This window comes from Bos mutus, chromosome 6, assembly GCF_027580195.1.
Source record: "Bos mutus isolate GX-2022 chromosome 6, NWIPB_WYAK_1.1, whole genome shotgun sequence".
Lineage (NCBI taxonomy): Eukaryota > Metazoa > Chordata > Mammalia > Artiodactyla > Bovidae > Bos > Bos mutus.
The window spans coordinates 23,845,459-23,862,660 of record NC_091622.1 but is presented as its reverse complement, the minus strand read 5'-3'; positions in this window follow the sequence as shown (position 1 = coordinate 23,862,660).

Below are 17,202 nucleotides of genomic sequence, written 5' to 3'. Positions count from 1 at the left end.
ATAGTTTGAGGTCTGCAGGTGTGAGTCCCCACCACTTCAGGATAAATAAATACAGCATAAGGATCACTGAGAAAAAAGAAAAGGAAACTCATGAAGCCATCACTGCAGGCACACCAGCATGTGTGAAACCTTCAACTTTCTGCAAAATATCTTTCCATCTTGTATTGAAAATGCAACTTTCATGTATGCAGGATTGCTATAACAAAGGCATACCTATAGACTCTAATATGATTCAAGAAATGATGAAGTCATTGTATGACAACTTAAAGCAAAAGGATTATGAAAGATCTAAAGCTGAAGCATTTCATGCCAGTAAAGGATGGTTTGATAATTTTAGAAAGAGCTTTGGATTTGAAAAAAAAAAAAAAAGCTAAGATAATAGGAGGAGTGGTTTCTGCTGACCAAGAGTTCCCAGATGCCATTAAGAAAATCACTGAGAAGAAAGAATATCTGCCAGAACAATTTTTGTTGCAGACAAAAGTGTTGTATTCTGGAGGGGAAAAAATGTCACAAAGGACATTTATTAGTAAGGAAGGAAAAAACCAAGCACCAGAATTTAAGGCAGTAAGGGATAAGCGAACTCTAACGTTTTGTGTAAATGCAGTTAACTTTATGATCGGGACTGCCCTCATCTATAAGCTGTTAACCCCCAAGACTTGAAGGGAAAAGATAAATACCAGCTGCCTGTCTTTGGTTGTACAGCAAGACTTAGACAGTGAGAAACCTTTTCAGGATGGTTCTATCAGTGCATTCTCCCTGAAGTCAGGAAGTATCCTGCTAGTAAGGGACTGCCTTTTAAAGTTCTTTTGATATTGGACAATGCCCCTGCTCATCCAGAACTCTCTAAATTCAACATCACTGCAGGCATCCGAATGGTCAAAGTGAAAGTGAAAGTTGCTCAGTCATGTCTGAATCTGCGACCCCACGCACTATAGAGTCCATGGAATTCTCCAGGCCAGAATACTGGAGTGGGTAGCCTTTTGCTTCTCCAGGGGATCTTCCCAACCCAGGGATTGAACCCAGGTCTCCTGCACTGCAGGTGGAATCTTTACCAGCTAAGCCACCAGGCAAGTCCAAGAATACTGGAGTGGGTAGCCTATCCCTTCTGCAGTGAATCTTCCCGACCCAGGAATCAAACCAGGGTCTCCTGCCTTGAAGCAGATTCTTTACCAACTGAGCTATCAGGGAAGCCGTGTTCCTAAAACACCAATGGGCTTTAGAGCTAAAGTCTTTCTCAAGGTAGAAAGTTTTCAACACACAGAGGTACCCCTGAAACTTGTTTCTCTACCAATCTGGCTTTCAACTGAATTGTTACTATGTTTTCCTCTAACCGTCAGGACACGGTCCATCTATTCAACAGTGCTTTAGCCTGAATAATATGGATGGGTTGGATGACAAGAAAAGCCAGCAGTATGGTATTGCTGCTGTTTTCATCTTCACAAAGATTAAATATATAGGTCTCAGTGCCCCCAAATAATTTCAGTTCACAGAATGGAAAATCAATCCTTGCCCAGAGAGAAAATAACCATGCATTTGCCTTCTTTCTATGCATCACTGTTCACTTGAAGATTTGGAAAAAGTAGCTGGACAGGGTTCGAGCATTGGCTCTGTGTTCACTGACTTCAAGAATGCTGATCAGATTCTCAAAATCTATTCAGCTTGTTAGAGATGCTGCCCTTCAGGGCCAGCTAATTCAGCATGTAGCTTCTAGACAAGGGATTTTTAGACGTGGGATTACAGCTTCTGGCAACCAAAACTGCAGGCAGAAGAAAGACTTAATCCCTCTTTCTGTTTTGATTCCTTGTTGTTTCTGAACTTTCAAAAAGGAAGTCAGTGGAAGTCAAAGATACTTGGTATTTTATTAAGAAGAGGTGGCAAGAATACACAGAAGAACTGTACAAAAAATATCTTCACGACCAAGATAATTATGATGGTGTGATCACTTACCTAGACCCAGACATCCTGGAATGTGAAGTCAAGTGGGCCTTAGAAAGCATTACTATGAACAAAGCTAGTGGTGGTGATGGAATTCCAGTTGAGCTATTTCAAATCCTGAAAGATGATGCTGTGAAAGTGTGGCACTCAATATGCCAGCAAATGTGGAAAACTCAGCAGTGGCCACAGGACTGGAAAAGGTCAGTTTTCATTCCAATCCCAAAGAAAGGCAATGCCAAAGAATGCTCAAACTACCGCACAATTGCACTCATCTCACACGCTAGTAAAATAATGCTCAAAATTCTCCAAGCCAGGCGTCAGCAATACGTGAACCGTGAACTTACAGATGTTCAGGCTGGATTTAGAAAAGGCAGAGGAACCAGAGATCAAATTGCCAACATCCACTGGATCATGGAAAAAGTAAGAGAGTTCCAGAAAAACATCTATTTCTGCTTTATTGACTATGCCAAAGCCTTTGACTGTGTGGATCACAATAAACTGTGGAAAATTCTGAAAGACATGGGAATACCAGACCACCTGACCTGCCTCTTGAGAAACCTGTATGCAGGTCAGGAAGCAACAGTTAGAACTGGACATGGAACAGCAGACTGGTTCCAAATAGGAAAAGGAGTATGTCAAGGCTGCATATTGTCACCCTGCTTATGTAACTTATATGCAGAGCACATCATGAGAAACATTAGGCTGGAAGAAGCACAAGCTGGAATCAAGACTGCTGGGAGAAATATCAATAACATCAGATATGCAGATGACACCACCCTTATGGCAGAAAGTGAAGAGGAACTAAAAAGCCTCTTGATGAAAGTGAAAGAGGAGAGTGAAAGTGTTGGCTTAAAACTCTAACATTCAGAAAACGAAGATCATGGCATCTGGTCCCATCACTTCATGGGAAATAGATGGGGAAACAGTGTCAGACTTTATCTTTGGGGACTCCAAAATCACTGCAGATGGTGACTGCAGCCATGAAATTAAAAGATACTTACTCCTTGGAAGGAAAGTTATGGCCAACCTAGACAGCATATTGAAAAGCAGAGACATTACTTTGCCAACAAAGGTCCATCTAGTCAAGGCTATGGTTTTTCCAGTGGTCATGTATGGATGTGAGAGTTGGACTGTGAAGAAAGCTGAGAGCCAAAGAATTGATGCTTTTGAACTGTGGTGTTGGAGAAGACTCTTGAGAGTCCCTTGGACTGCAAGGAGATCCAACCAGTCCATCCTAAAGATCAGTCCTGGGTGTTCTTTGGAAGGAATGATGCTAAAGCTGAAACTCCAATACTTTGGCCACCTCATGCAAAGAGTTGACTCATTGGAAAAGACTCTGATGCTGGGAGGGATTGGGGGCAGGAGGAGAAGGGGACGACAGAGGATGAGATGGCTGGATGGCATCACCGACTCGATGGACCTGAGTCTCAGTGAACTCCGGGAGTTGGTGACGGACAGGGAAGCCTGGTGTGCTGCGATTCATGGGGTCGCAAAGAGTCGGACACGACTGAGCGACTGAACCGAACTAAACTATTTCCACATCCTCTTACTGTTTAAATAAAATGCTCATGTTATTACACAGGAAAATAAATACAAGTCAATTGCAGTTGTATAGCTACATTTAGAGTCTGAACTGATAACACAGAAGAGGTCCAAACCCAATACTTTCCCATTAAGCAAAAGGCATGATAATTATGTTAATGTCACATTCTGGAACTCAAGAATTTTGCTCTCTTGGTCTTGGAATAACTCCTTCTTACCCAAATCCCTCACACACAACCATTAAACACCAGTGTACTTAAAATATTTAATCAATCTAGGGTTACAAAACACTAAGCAACCTTTACCATGTTTAACATTTATTGAGAATTTACTGTCAGACACAATTATAAGACATTTCAGATATACTAACTCATAAAATCTTCACAGCAACTCTGTAAGAATATTACTATCATTACCCTTCTTATTTTAAAAATAAGTTACATATGCAAAAGAGAGAAGAGAAATTTTTCTAAAGTAACAAAGATAGCAGGTAGGAGAACTGATCTTTGAACTAAGATTCTTATTTCAGAGTCTGTGCTCTTAACCACTGAGTGATAATTTTTCTGGTTGCATATATATACATACATCTCACATATAGAAAGAAATTATGAAGATTGTTATTGACATTTTATATCATTTTTCACACAGAATTTCATGATTTTAACTGTATTTTTAAATTTTTTGAAAAATTTTAAACTTACAGAAATGTCACCAAAAGACTAGTACAGATTTCCCACATGCCTTTCACCTTGCTTTCACTAATGTTAATGTCCTACATGTTCAGAGTATAATTTCTGAACCAAAATATTAATATAGGTACATACTACTATCAATTCAAATATTACTTCATTCAAATTTCATCAGTTTTTCTCCTGATGTCCCTTTCTATTATAGAATCTAAACCAGGATACCACATTGCATTTAATTACCAGGTCTCCTTAATTTCCTCCAATCTGTGACAGTTACTCAGTCTTTCTTCGTCTTTCATGACCTTTCATAACACTCTTGAAAATAACTGTTCCGTGGTTTTGCAGAATGGTTTTGCAGTTTTAACTATTTCTGATCATTAGACTTACACTATACATTCTGGGCAAAAATATCACAGAAGTGGTGTCCTCTACATCATATATGGTATACCTGATATTGATATAACTTAATTATGATGGGTTTAACTGGTAAATTTTGTTAAGTTGTGTTTGCTAAGTTTTGCCACACTTTTCCCTTTATATTTAATATATTGTGTGAGATTCTTTGAAATGACGCACACATCACCTCCCAATAAATGCAATAATAAAATAAAAATAATGTTAAAACAATAGTCTTCTCTAAAGTTACTGGTAACTGATAATGGTAATTAAATTTCACAAGTCTAATATGGATTTTCAAATCGGGAAGTCAGTAACACAGAGATATCATTTTGTATTAATCACTACTCACTTGCCTTCAAACCTAGTGTGTATTTCTCCTGACATGTTCACTACATCTCCTGATGCACTACTTCACAGAGTCTCCAGCACCTACTCTGTCTACCATCAACTCACGGAGAGCCCATATCACTCCTTCTGGTGATAAACATGAAGTTTAATCTTTAGGATCTCCCTGAATCTAAATATAGGGGTCTGTCTGCATTTCAATTCACTCCAATTTATTTTCACTCATTTCCATTTCAATTTCATACCAATAATGAATTCCTGGAAATCATGTTAAAAATAAATCACATTTTGCCTTAGGTATCTGAGGCTTCACAGCTTATACAGAATCCAGATAAATCTTATATACGTCCAACAGTATGTCAAAGAAGCAAAAATATAACAACAACCTTATATCAAAGGATACTTGTCAAATATTATAAGTCCTAAAAATCTGTCTTAAGTATATGTTATACATGGGCTCCAACACAGTAAAAAATGCAAATAGAAAATAAAATTTCCATTGTACCATTAAAAAGAAAAAAAGCCTAAAATTTGTACACTGATTTTAACATTAGTCACATTTATAAAATTCATATACTTTTAGTTGATTTAGAATTTTGATGATGTGGCATAGGAAGGAAGTAGATAAGAAATTATTTAAATTACTCCCCTTTACAAAAAATCTATTCAGAAAGTTTGAAGTTTCTCTTCTCTTCCTTCTTCCCCCCACACATTTTTTCATATAAAATATATAACAATCAAATTGCTGTTAAAATATTTCATATTTATTACACAATTGTAGGACCATAATCTTTCAACAAAGAATAATTGAAAACTAATTGACTCATGTTGAAATTTTGACCCATTAAATACAGACTTATCAGTTTTATACTCAGAAAACTAAAGCTTATGAAGATTGAATAACTAACCTAAACTCATCTATTTCTAGTCAGTAATAAGTGATATCAAAGTCCTAACTACAAAGACATTGCATAAGGGTTCTCTACTATAAACATATTCCATATTGATTTTTTCTCCAGGTTATTTTTGATTGCTATAAGCACATACCATACAATTATTATTTTAAAGTGTGCATTACAGTGGGTTTTCATATATTCACAAAGTTAGGCAACCATTACCATTATTTAATTCCAAAACACTTTCATCACCCCTAAAAGAAATCATACATTCATTATAATCACTTTCCATTCTCCTCTGGGAAGCACTAATCTACTTTCTGTCAACATAAATTTGTCTATTCCAGATATTTCATGTAAATGTAATTGTATAATATGTGGTCACGTGTCTTCTTTCTTTCACTTAGCATGCTGTTTTCAAATTTCATCCATGTTATAGCACATACCAGTACTTTTCTTTTTTATGGCTGAATAATATTCCACTGCAAAGATATATTATTTTTGTTTACCCATTCATCAATTTTTGGACTTTTTTTGTTTGTACTTTGGGGCTACTATGAATAGTTCTACTATGACATCATGTATAAGTTTTTGCATGAACGTATCCTCAATCAACTTGTGTATAAATTAAATTTCTGGGTCTTGTGGAAACTTTATATTTAAATTTATGATAACTGCCAAACTGTTTTCCAAAGCAGCTACACCATTTACATTCTCCTGAACAACATGTGAGTACACATTCACATATTTCATTTCACATCACTCATTTCTCAACATCACTCATAACTCCACATAACTCACATCACTCATTTCTCCACATCACTCATAACACCACATAAGTCACATCACTCATTTCTCCACATCACTCATAACTCCACATAACTCACATCACTCATTTCTCCACATCACTCACAACTCCACATAACTCACATCACTCATTTCTCCACATCACTCACAACTCCACATAACTCACATCACTCGTTTCTCCACATCACTCATAACTCCACATAACTCACATCACTCATTTCTCCACATCTTCACCAACACTTGCTATTATCTGACTTTTTAATCTGAGCCATTCTAGTGGATGTGAGTTAGATCTCTTTATGGCTTTCTCTAATGAGTAATGATGATGATCTTTACATGTGTTTATGGGCCATATGCATATCCTTTTTGGAAGAATATCTATGCAAATCCTTCTCCTATTTTTAAAAATTGGGTAATTTGCATCTTTGTTATTAAGTTGTAAAAGTTTTTTTCATATTCTGGATACTTTTCCCTTGCTAGATATGTTTGTTTGAAATATTTTCTCCCATTCTGTAGGTTGTCTTTTACTTTTTTATAGAGTCCTTTGAAATACAAAAGGTTTTACTTTTGATAAAGTCCAATGCCAAAGAATGCTCAAACTACCGCACAATTGTACTCATCTCACATACTTGTAAAGTAATGCTCAAAATTCTCCAAGCCAGGCTTCAGCAATATGTGAACTGTGAACTTCCAGATGTTCAAGCTGGATTTAGAAAAGGCAGAGGAACCAGAGATGAAATTGTCAACATCTGCTGGATCATCGAAAAAGCAAGAGAGTTCCAGAAAAACATCTATTTCTGCTTTATTGACTATGCCAAAGCCTTTGACTGTGTGGATCACAATAAACTGTGGGAAATTCTGAAAGACATGGGAATACCAGACCACCTGACTTGCCTCTTGAGAAACCTATATGCAGGTCAGGAAGCAACAATTAGAACTGGACATGGAACAACAGACTGGTTCCAAATAGGAAAAAGAGTACGTCAAGGCTGCATATTGTCACCCTGCTTATGTAACTTATATGCAGAGTACATCATGAGAAACATTGGGCTGGAAGAAGCACAAGCTGGAATCAAGATTGCCAGGAGAAATATCAATAACTTCAGATATGCAGATGATACCACCCTTATGGCAGAAAGTGAAGAGGAACTAAAAAGCCTCTTGATGAAAGTGAAAGGAGAGTGAAAAAGTTGGCTTAAACCTCAACATTCAGAAAACGAAAATCATGGCATCTGATCTCATCACTTCATGGGAAATAGATGGGGAAACAGTGGAAATAGTGTCAGACTTTAGTTTTGGGGGCTCCAAAATCACTGCAGATGGTGATTGCAGCCATGAAATTAAAAGACACTCCTTGGAAGGAAAGTTATGACCAACCTAGATAGCATATTCAAAAGCAGAGACATTACTTTGCCAACAAAGGTTCGTCTAGTCAAGGCTATGGTTTTTTCAGTGCTCATGTATGGCTGTGAGAGTTGGACTGTGAAGAAAGCTGAGGGCCAAAGAATTGATGCTTTTGAACTGTGGTGTTGGAGAAGACTCTTGAGAGTCCCTTGGACTGCAAGGAGATCCAACCAGTCCATTCTGAAGGAGGTCAGCCCTGGGATTTCTTTGGAGGGAATGATGCTGAAGCTGAAACTCATGCTTAGAGTTAGTTAGGTAGCTTTAGCTACCTCATGCTTAGAGTTGAGTCATTGGAAAAGACTCTGATGCTGGGAGGGATTGGGGGCAAGAGGAGAAGGGGACGACAGAGGATGAGATGGCTGGATGGCATCACTGACTTGATGGACGTGAGTCTGAGTGAACTCCGGGAGTTGGTGATGGACAGGGAGGCCTGGCGTGCTGCGATTCATGGGGTCGCAAAGAGTAGGACACGACTGAGCATTGAGTGACTGAACTGAACTGAACTGAATATATCTATTTTTGTTTCAGTTCATTGTACTTTTTGTGTAAAATCTAAGAGACTATTGCCTAAGTCAAGCTTGCAGTTATGTTTTTCTATGTTTTCTTCCAAGAGGTTTATAATTTTAGCTCTTACCATTTAGCAATTTGATATATTTTTAGTTTACTTTTGAATATGTTATTAAGTAGGGGTCCAAGTTCATTCTTTTGCATGTGGATACCCAGCTGTCCACATTTACTGAAAAGATTACTTTTCCTTCATTGAAATGTCTTGGTATTTATTAATTATATTACACTATTGCATTGGACCTCATCTATATCACATACTACTATAGCAGTTTTCTCCTTCTATCTGCATTTTTTCTTCACTGGCTGCAGTATTTGAGCTTAACCACAGAAGTCATTCTGGCAATTATTAAGGATGTTTTGAAAGCCACCTCAGAGCATTCAATTGCTCTTTTATTTATTGTTCTATTGCTCTTTCCTACTCACTATTTGTTGATCAAAAGTAGTTGTCAGAAGAGTTGAACAAAGAAACTGCAGGGTGCCTGAACTGAGATGTGATTACCTTCTTTCAAATCTTGTGTTTGCCTCTAAGCCTACATAGAAATCTTGATTTTCAAACACCACTCTTTAAAAAATGAGACTGTAATGTCTCTGAACAAGTTGGCCCATACTCTAAGACCCAGAAAAAAAGGTAAGTAGGAAAAATCTTAAAGAACCTCTGAAGAATAAGCAATAGCCTTTTCCCAAAAGAATTAAAACCAAAAAAAAAAAAATGTTTTTAACGTCAACTTTTCCATTTTGGTGCAAAGAAACAAGAGTTTAAGTTGCATAATCATTTTGTTAGGTAGATAGAATAGGGAAAAGGAGTCCAAAATGGAGATGGCTAAAAGACAAGGAAGGGAAAAGACCACAAAAATAGAACAAAGGAAGGTCAAAGAAAGGTCTGAGGACCAGAGTGAGGACTTCAGGTAGAATAGCACTCCTGGCTGAGCCCAATTTGCATAGGGCAGGCCCAGGGGGAGAAAACATACAAAAGGAGGAGCCAAGCGCTCTCTCGCTCTCTCTCTCTCCCACGTGCGCACGCTCTTTCTCTCCGCCACCCCCCACCACCGCGTGCATGTGCTCTTTCTCTCCCTTTCTCTCTCCTTCTCTCTCCCACGTGCGTAGGCTTTTTCTCTCCCCCTGACCTCTCCCCACCCCCGCACCACGTGTGTGTGCTCTTTTTTCTTTCTCTCCCTCTCCCTCTCCCTCTCCTGTGTGCATACATAATGCTCTTTCTCTCTCTCTACCCCTACCCCCTACCCTTGCATGCACATGCGCACGCTGGCATGCTCCTCCACTCTCTTCTCTTCTTTGAGGATGGATTCTCCTGCTATCTTCTAAATAAAATAGAGCTATAACACTGATTTGTCTAAGAGCTATGACACGGTTTGTTCAAGATTCAAGAGCTGTGACGTGCTGAGGGCTTTAATGTCCATCGCTCCAAATCATTGTTGTGACAAGAACCGAGACGCATACACTTGCTTTACATCTATGGTGCCGTGACTCGGGTTTAACCTGGCTGAAACAACCTCCACGCAGAAGAGGCCAAGCAGGGCAGGAGCCCAACTCAGTGAAAGCTCCCGCAGTAGAAGCAGAACATGAAGAAAACCCAGCACAGGGGAAGGCCCATTGTGCTGTAAACCAGGACAGCAAAAAGCGAACTCAGCAGAAAGCTCATGTGGCTCAGTCTCAGATTCCAGAACACCTCTGGTCAAGGTAGGAGGTCCTAGCTCCTATGGCTGGAGAGACATGCCTAACAAAATCTTAATTCCTTTACAAACTCTCGTTTCTTACTTCCTTGAACCCCCTTGAACAGGCGGGCAGCAGTGGGCACAACTGAGGGACTCTGGAGAGGCTACTCTTCGGTATGTCCCAAAGGCACTATCTGCTGGGCCCCAGTAGCTGTTACACAAGCTGGTGGGGGTTCTTTTCTCCTTACTCTTCTCTGTGCCAAGAATCAGGCCAATGAAAACTGTGAACACAGGTCAGGAATTTAGCAGATTTTCCAGCAGGCTATGAAAGGGATTTAGGTCATACCTGAAAGGTCTAGTGGTTTTCCCTACTTTCTTCAATTTAAGTCTGAATTTGGCAATAAGGAGTTCATGATATGAGCTACAGTCAGCTCCCGGTCCTGTTTTGGCTGACTGTATAGAGCTTCTCCATCTTTGGCTGCAAAGAATATAATCAATCTGATTTCGGTGTTGACCATCTGGTGATGTCCATCTGTAGAGTCTTCTCTTGTGTTGTTGGAAGAGGGTATTTGCTATGACCAGTGCGTTCTCTTGGCAAAACTCTCTTAGCCTTTGCCCTGCTTCATTCCATATTCCAAGGCCAAATTTGCCTGTTACCCCAGGTGTTTCTTGACTTCCTACTTTTGCATTCCAGTCCTCTATAATTAAAAGGACATCTTTTGGGGGTGTTAGTTCTAAAAGGTCTTATAGGTCTTCATAGAACCATTCAACTTCAGCTTCTTCAGCGTTACTGGTTGGGGCATAGGCTTGGATTACTGTAATAAAGTAGGGAAAACCACTATACCATTCAGGTATGACCTAAATCAAATCCCTTATGATTATACAGTGGAAGTGAGAAATAGATTTAAGGGACTACATCTGATAGATAGAGTGCCTGATGAACTATGGACGGAGGTTCATGACATTGTACAGGAGACAGGGATCAAGACCATCCCCATGGAAAAGAAATGCAAAAAACAAAATGGCTGTCTGGGGAGGCCTTACAAATAGCTGTGAAAAGAAGAGAAGTGAAAAGCAAAGGAGAAAAGGAAAGATATAAGCATCTGAATGCCGAGTTCCAAAGAATAGCAAGGAGAGATAAGAAAGCCTTCCTCAGCAATCAATGCAAAGAAATAGAGGAAAACAACAGAATGAGAAAGACTGGAGAGCTCTTCAAGAAAATTAGAGATACCAAGGGAACATTCCATGCAAAGATGGTCTTGATAAAGGACAGAAATGGTATGGACCTAACAGAAGCAGAAGATATTAAGAAGAGATGGCAAGAATACACAGAAGAACTGCACAAAAAAGATCTTCATGACAAGATAATCACAATGGTGTGATCACTGACCTAGAGCCAGACATCCTGGAATGTGAAGTCAAATGGGCCTTAGAAAGCATCACTATGAACAAAGCTAGTGGAGGTGATGGAATTCCAGTTGAGCTATTTCAAATCCTGAAAGATGATGCTGTGGAAGTGCGGCACTCAATATGCCAGCAAATTTGGAAAACTCAGCAGTGGCCACAGACCTGGAAAAGGTCAGTTTTCATTCCAATCCCAAAGAAAGGCAATGCCAAAGAATGCTCAAACTACCGCACAATTGCACTCATCACACATGCTAGTAAAGTAATGCTCAAAATTCTCCAAGCTAAGCTTTAGTAATATGTGAACTGCGAACTTCCAGATGTTCAACCTGGATTTAGAAAAAACAGAGGAACCAGAGATCAAATTGCCAACATCCTCTGGATCATTGAAAAAGCAAGAAGTTCCAGAAGAACATCTATTTCTGCTTTATTGACTATGCCAAGGCCTTTGTGTGGATCACAATAAACTGTGGAAAATTCTGAAAGAGATGGGAATACCAGGCCACCTGACCTGTCTCTTGAGAAATCTGTATGCAGGTCAGGAAGCAACAGTTAGAACTGGACATGGAACAACAGACTGGTTCCAAACAGGAAAAGGAGTATGTCAAGGCTGTATATTGTCACCCTGCTTATGTAACTTATATGCAGAGTACATCATGAGAAACACTGGGCTCGAAGAAACACAAGCTGGAATCAAGATTGCTGGGAGAAATATCAATCACCTCAGATATGCAGATGACACCACCCTTATGGCAGAAAGTGAAGAGGAACTAAAAGCCTCTTGATGAAAGTGAAAGAGGAGAGTGAAAAAGTTGGCTTAAAGCTCAACATTCAGAAAACGAAGATCATGACATCTGGTCCCATCACTTCATGGCAAATAGATGGGGAAACAGTGGAAACAGTGTCAGACTTTATTTTTTGGGGCTCCAAAATCACTGCAGATGGTGAGTGCAGCCATGAAATTAAAAGATGCTTACTCCTTGGAAGGAAAGTTATGACCAACCTAGACCGCATATTGAAAAGCAGAAACATTACTTTGCCAACAAAGGTCCATCTAGTCAAGGGTATGGTTTTTCCAGTGATGCTTTTGAACTGTGGTGTTGGAGAAGACTCTTGAGAGTCCCTTGGACTGCAAGGAGACCCAACCAGTCCATTCTAAAGGAGATCAGTCCTGGGTGTTCATTGGAAAGACTGATGCTAAAGCTGAAACTCCAATACTTTGGCCACCTCATGCAAAGATTTGACTCATTGGAAAAGACCCTGATGCTGGGAGGGATTGGGGGCAGGAGGAGAAGGGGATGACAGAGGATGAGATGGCTGGATGGCATTACTGAGTCAATGGACATGAGTTTGAGTGAACTCCGGGAGTTGGTGATGGACAGGGAGGCCTGGCGTGCTGCGATTCATGGGGTCACAAAGAGTCAGACACGACTGAGCGAGTGAACTGAACTGATGAAGGTGATTCCTTGGCACGTTTTCCCTACTGTTTTTTCTTCCTGTCTTTCAGCTCTATCCAGGGACTGGAGACGGGGCAAAAAGTAAGAGCTGGATTTTTTAGGATTCAGAGAGAAGCCATGCTTCAGGGTGTGAACCATTGCTGAGGGCAAGGGCTGGGGCCATGGCATGCAGCCTGGCTAGGTGAATTAATATGCTAGTGAGTGGGAGGATCATCCCAACCATTGGGGAACCACCCACTCCTCCATCTTTTGACAGTGCCTTGGAGCTGTCCTGCCACCTCTGGGTGTGTCTTTTGGCTTACAGATTGAGTATTAAAGGACAAATTCCTGTCCCAATGTGCATCAGATATCAGAATTAAGTTACAATGGCTACAGCAGCAGGACCCTGCTGCCTCTTTAGATGAGATGATCCAGACAGCCACTAATATCTTTTACAACAGAGAACAGGAGAAGGAGGCCAAGGCCCAGGAGAGGGAGAGAAGGAAAGAGACAAGGCATGCCCGGATGTTGGCTGCCCTCCAGAGAAGCCCTATGGCACATCCCGATTCCTTGAAAGACAAGGCACAAGGCAAATGCCTAATCTGTAGACAGGCGGGGCATTGGGCCAAAGAGTGTCCAAACCATGACAAGTCTCCTCAAATGGCTTGCCACAAATGCCATCAACTGGGACATTGGGTGGCACTCTGCCCTCGGGACCCAAGAGCCTCAAGGTCAAGTGCCAAGCCTTCCCTCATGATGGTTCAAGAGGACTGAAGTGGCCTGTTCCAACCAGCCTGCCTGTCACAGATAAGCATCATGGGGTTGGAGCCAAGGGTGCAACTGGATGTGGTAGGTAGGTCCAAGAGCTTCTCAGTCGACACAGGGGCTACCTACTCTGTCTTGATCTCCTACTCCAGAGCCTTCTCCTCCCAAACCTGTACCATTTTGGGTGCTACAGGAAAAGCAACTACTAAAAGATTCACCGGAGCACTTCTTTGTTTCTGGGATGGACAAATATTTTCCCACCAGTTTCTGGTGGTCCCTTATTGGGAAGAGATACACTCACTAAATTGGGGACCACCCTTGTGATGGGAAGTTTTTCAGCCCCTAGAGCTCTACAGCTCCTGGTTACTACTGAAGAACCCATTACACCTTCTCCAATAGGGAGGGACCAAAAACTATGGGAGGACAAAATTAACCCCCAGATATGGGACCAGGGAATTCCTGGACGAGCCCACCAAGCTGAACCAGTCATCATTGTCCTCCGAGATCCCATTTAGTTTCCTAACCAAAAACAATATCACCTCAAAAGAGAGGCTCGGGAGGGACTACAGCCTTTAATAAATAAATTCCTTGCTTGTGGGCCATTGGTCCCCATCAGTTTGCCATGTAACACCCCAATCCTCTCAGTAAAGAAAAAGGACGGAACCTGGCAAATGGTTCAAGATCTCTGGATCATAAATGAAGCTGTAGTCCCCCTCCATCCCATAGTACCCAATCCCTATGTAATCTTGGGAGAAATCCCACCCAGGGCCAAGTGGTTTATAGACTTGGATCTCAAAGATGCATTTTTTATTTTGCATAGCACTGGCTAAAGAATCCCAGTATCTTTTTGCCTTTGAGTGGGAGGCCCCAGGAGAAAACCACCAACAGATGACTTGGACAGTATTACCTCAGGGGTTCAGAGATAGTCCCCACCTGTTTGGACAGGCCCTTAGCCGGGATCTAGGAGATCTGGACCTGGGACCGAAGGGGAAAATATTACAATATGTAGATGACCTACTAATCTGCTCTCCAGATGAGGAAAATGCCCTACAACATGCAATTCAGGTTCTAAACTTTTTGGCAGAAAGGGGATATAGTCTCCCATGCTAAGGCACAGATGGTCAAGACAAAGGTCACTTACCCGAGAGTTCAGATTACACATGGGTCTAGGAGGCTGTCCTCTGATCGGGTACAAGGAATCCTCCAGTTGCCCTCCCTCGCGACTCGAAAACAATTGCGAGCTTTCCTGGGGCTAACTGGGTATTGTATAATCTGGATACCCAACTATGGTCTAATTGCTCAGCCCTTATATGAAAGCTAGGGATCTCTTCAAGAAAATCAGAGATACCAAAGGAACATTTCATGCAAAGATGGGCTCGATAAAGGACAGAAATGGTATGGACCTGAGAGAAGCAGAAGATATTAAGAAGAGATGGCAAGAATACACAGAAGAACTGTACAAAAAAGATCTTCACGACCCAGATAATCACGATGGTGTGATCACTGACCTAGAGCCAGACATCCTGGAATGTGAAGTCAAATGGGCCTTAGAAAGCATCACTATGAACAAAGCTAGTGGAGGTGATGGAATTCCAGTTGAGCTATTCCAAATCCTGAAAGATGATCCTGTGAAAGTGTGGCACTCAATATGCCAGCAAATGTGGAAAACTCAGCAGTGGCCACAGGACTGGAAAAGGTCAGTTTTCATTCCAATCCCAAAGAAAGGCAATGCCAAAGAATGCTCAAACTACCGCACAATTGCACTCATCACACACGCTAGTAAAGTAATGCTCAAAATTCTCCAAGCCAAGCTTCAGCAATACATGAACCGTGAACTTCCTGATGTTCAAGCTGGTTTTAAAAAAGGCAGAGGAACCAGAGATCAAATTGCCAACATCCACTGGATCATGGAAAAAGTAAGAGAGTTCCAGAAAAGCATCTATTTCTGCTTTATTGACTATGCCAAGGTCTTTGACTGTGTGGATCACAATAAACTGTGGAAAATTCTGAAAGAGATGGGAATACCAGGTCACCTGATCTGCCTCTTGAGAAATTTGTATGCAGGTCAGGAAGCAACAGTTAGAACTGGACATGGAACAACAGACTGGTTCCAAATAGGAAAAGGAGTACATCAAGGCTGTATATTGTCACCCTGTTTATTTAACTTATATGCAGAGTACATCATGAGAAATGCTGGACTGGAAGAAACACAAGCTGGAATCAAGATTGCCGGGAGAAATATCAATTACTTCAGATATGCAGATGACACCAGCCTTACAGCAGAAAGGGAAGAGGAACTAAAAAGTCTCTTGATGAAAGTGACAGTGGAGAGTGAAAAAGTTGGCTTAAAGCTCAACATTCAGAAAACGAAGATCATGGCATCCGGTCCCATCACTTCATGGGAAATAGATGGGGAAACAGTGCAAACAGTGTCAGACTTTATTTTGGGGGGCTCCAAAATCACTGCAGATGGTGATTGCAGCCATGAAATTAAAAGACACTTAGTCCTTGGAGGGAAAGTTATGACCAACCTAGATAGCATATTTAAAAGCAGAGACATTACTTTGCCAACAAAGGTCCGTCTAGTCAAGGCTATGATTTTTCCAGTGGTCATGTATGGATGTGAGAGTTGGACTGTGAAGAAGGCTGAGCGCTGAAGAATTGATGCTTTTGAACTGTGGTGTTGGAGAAGACTCTTGAGAGTCCCTTGGACTGCAAGGAGATCCAACCAGTCCATTCTGAAGGAGATCAGCCCTGGGATTTCTTTGGAAGGAATGATGCTAAAGCTGAAACTCCAGTACTTTGGCCACCTCATGTGAAGAGTTGACTCATTGGAAAAGACTCTGATGCTGGGAAGGATTGGAGACAAGAGGAGAAGGGGACGACAGAGGATGAGATGGCTGGATAGCATCACTGACTCGATGGACATGAGTCTGAGTGAACTCCGGGAGTTGGTGATGGACAGGGAGGCCTAGTGTGTTGCGATTCATGGGATCGCAAAGAGTCGGACACGACTGAGCGACTGATCTGATCTGATCTATATGAAAGCTTAAAGGGACGGGATGATTCAATCCCACTGATGTGGAGAACTCCTCAAAAGAAAGCAGAGGCTACACTAAAATAGGCCTTAACTCAGGCACCTGCCTTGAGGTTGCCAGACCCAGAGAAAACATTCCAACTTTATGTCCATGAAAGAGATGAAATAGCCTTGGGAGTGTTAACTTAAAGGTTGGGATCTGAGCCCCAGCCTGTAGCTTACTTATCCAAGAGACTCGATCCAATGGCCCAGGCTGGCCCCTCTGCCTTCGAAATCTTGCAGCTATTGCAATCATGATAGAAGATG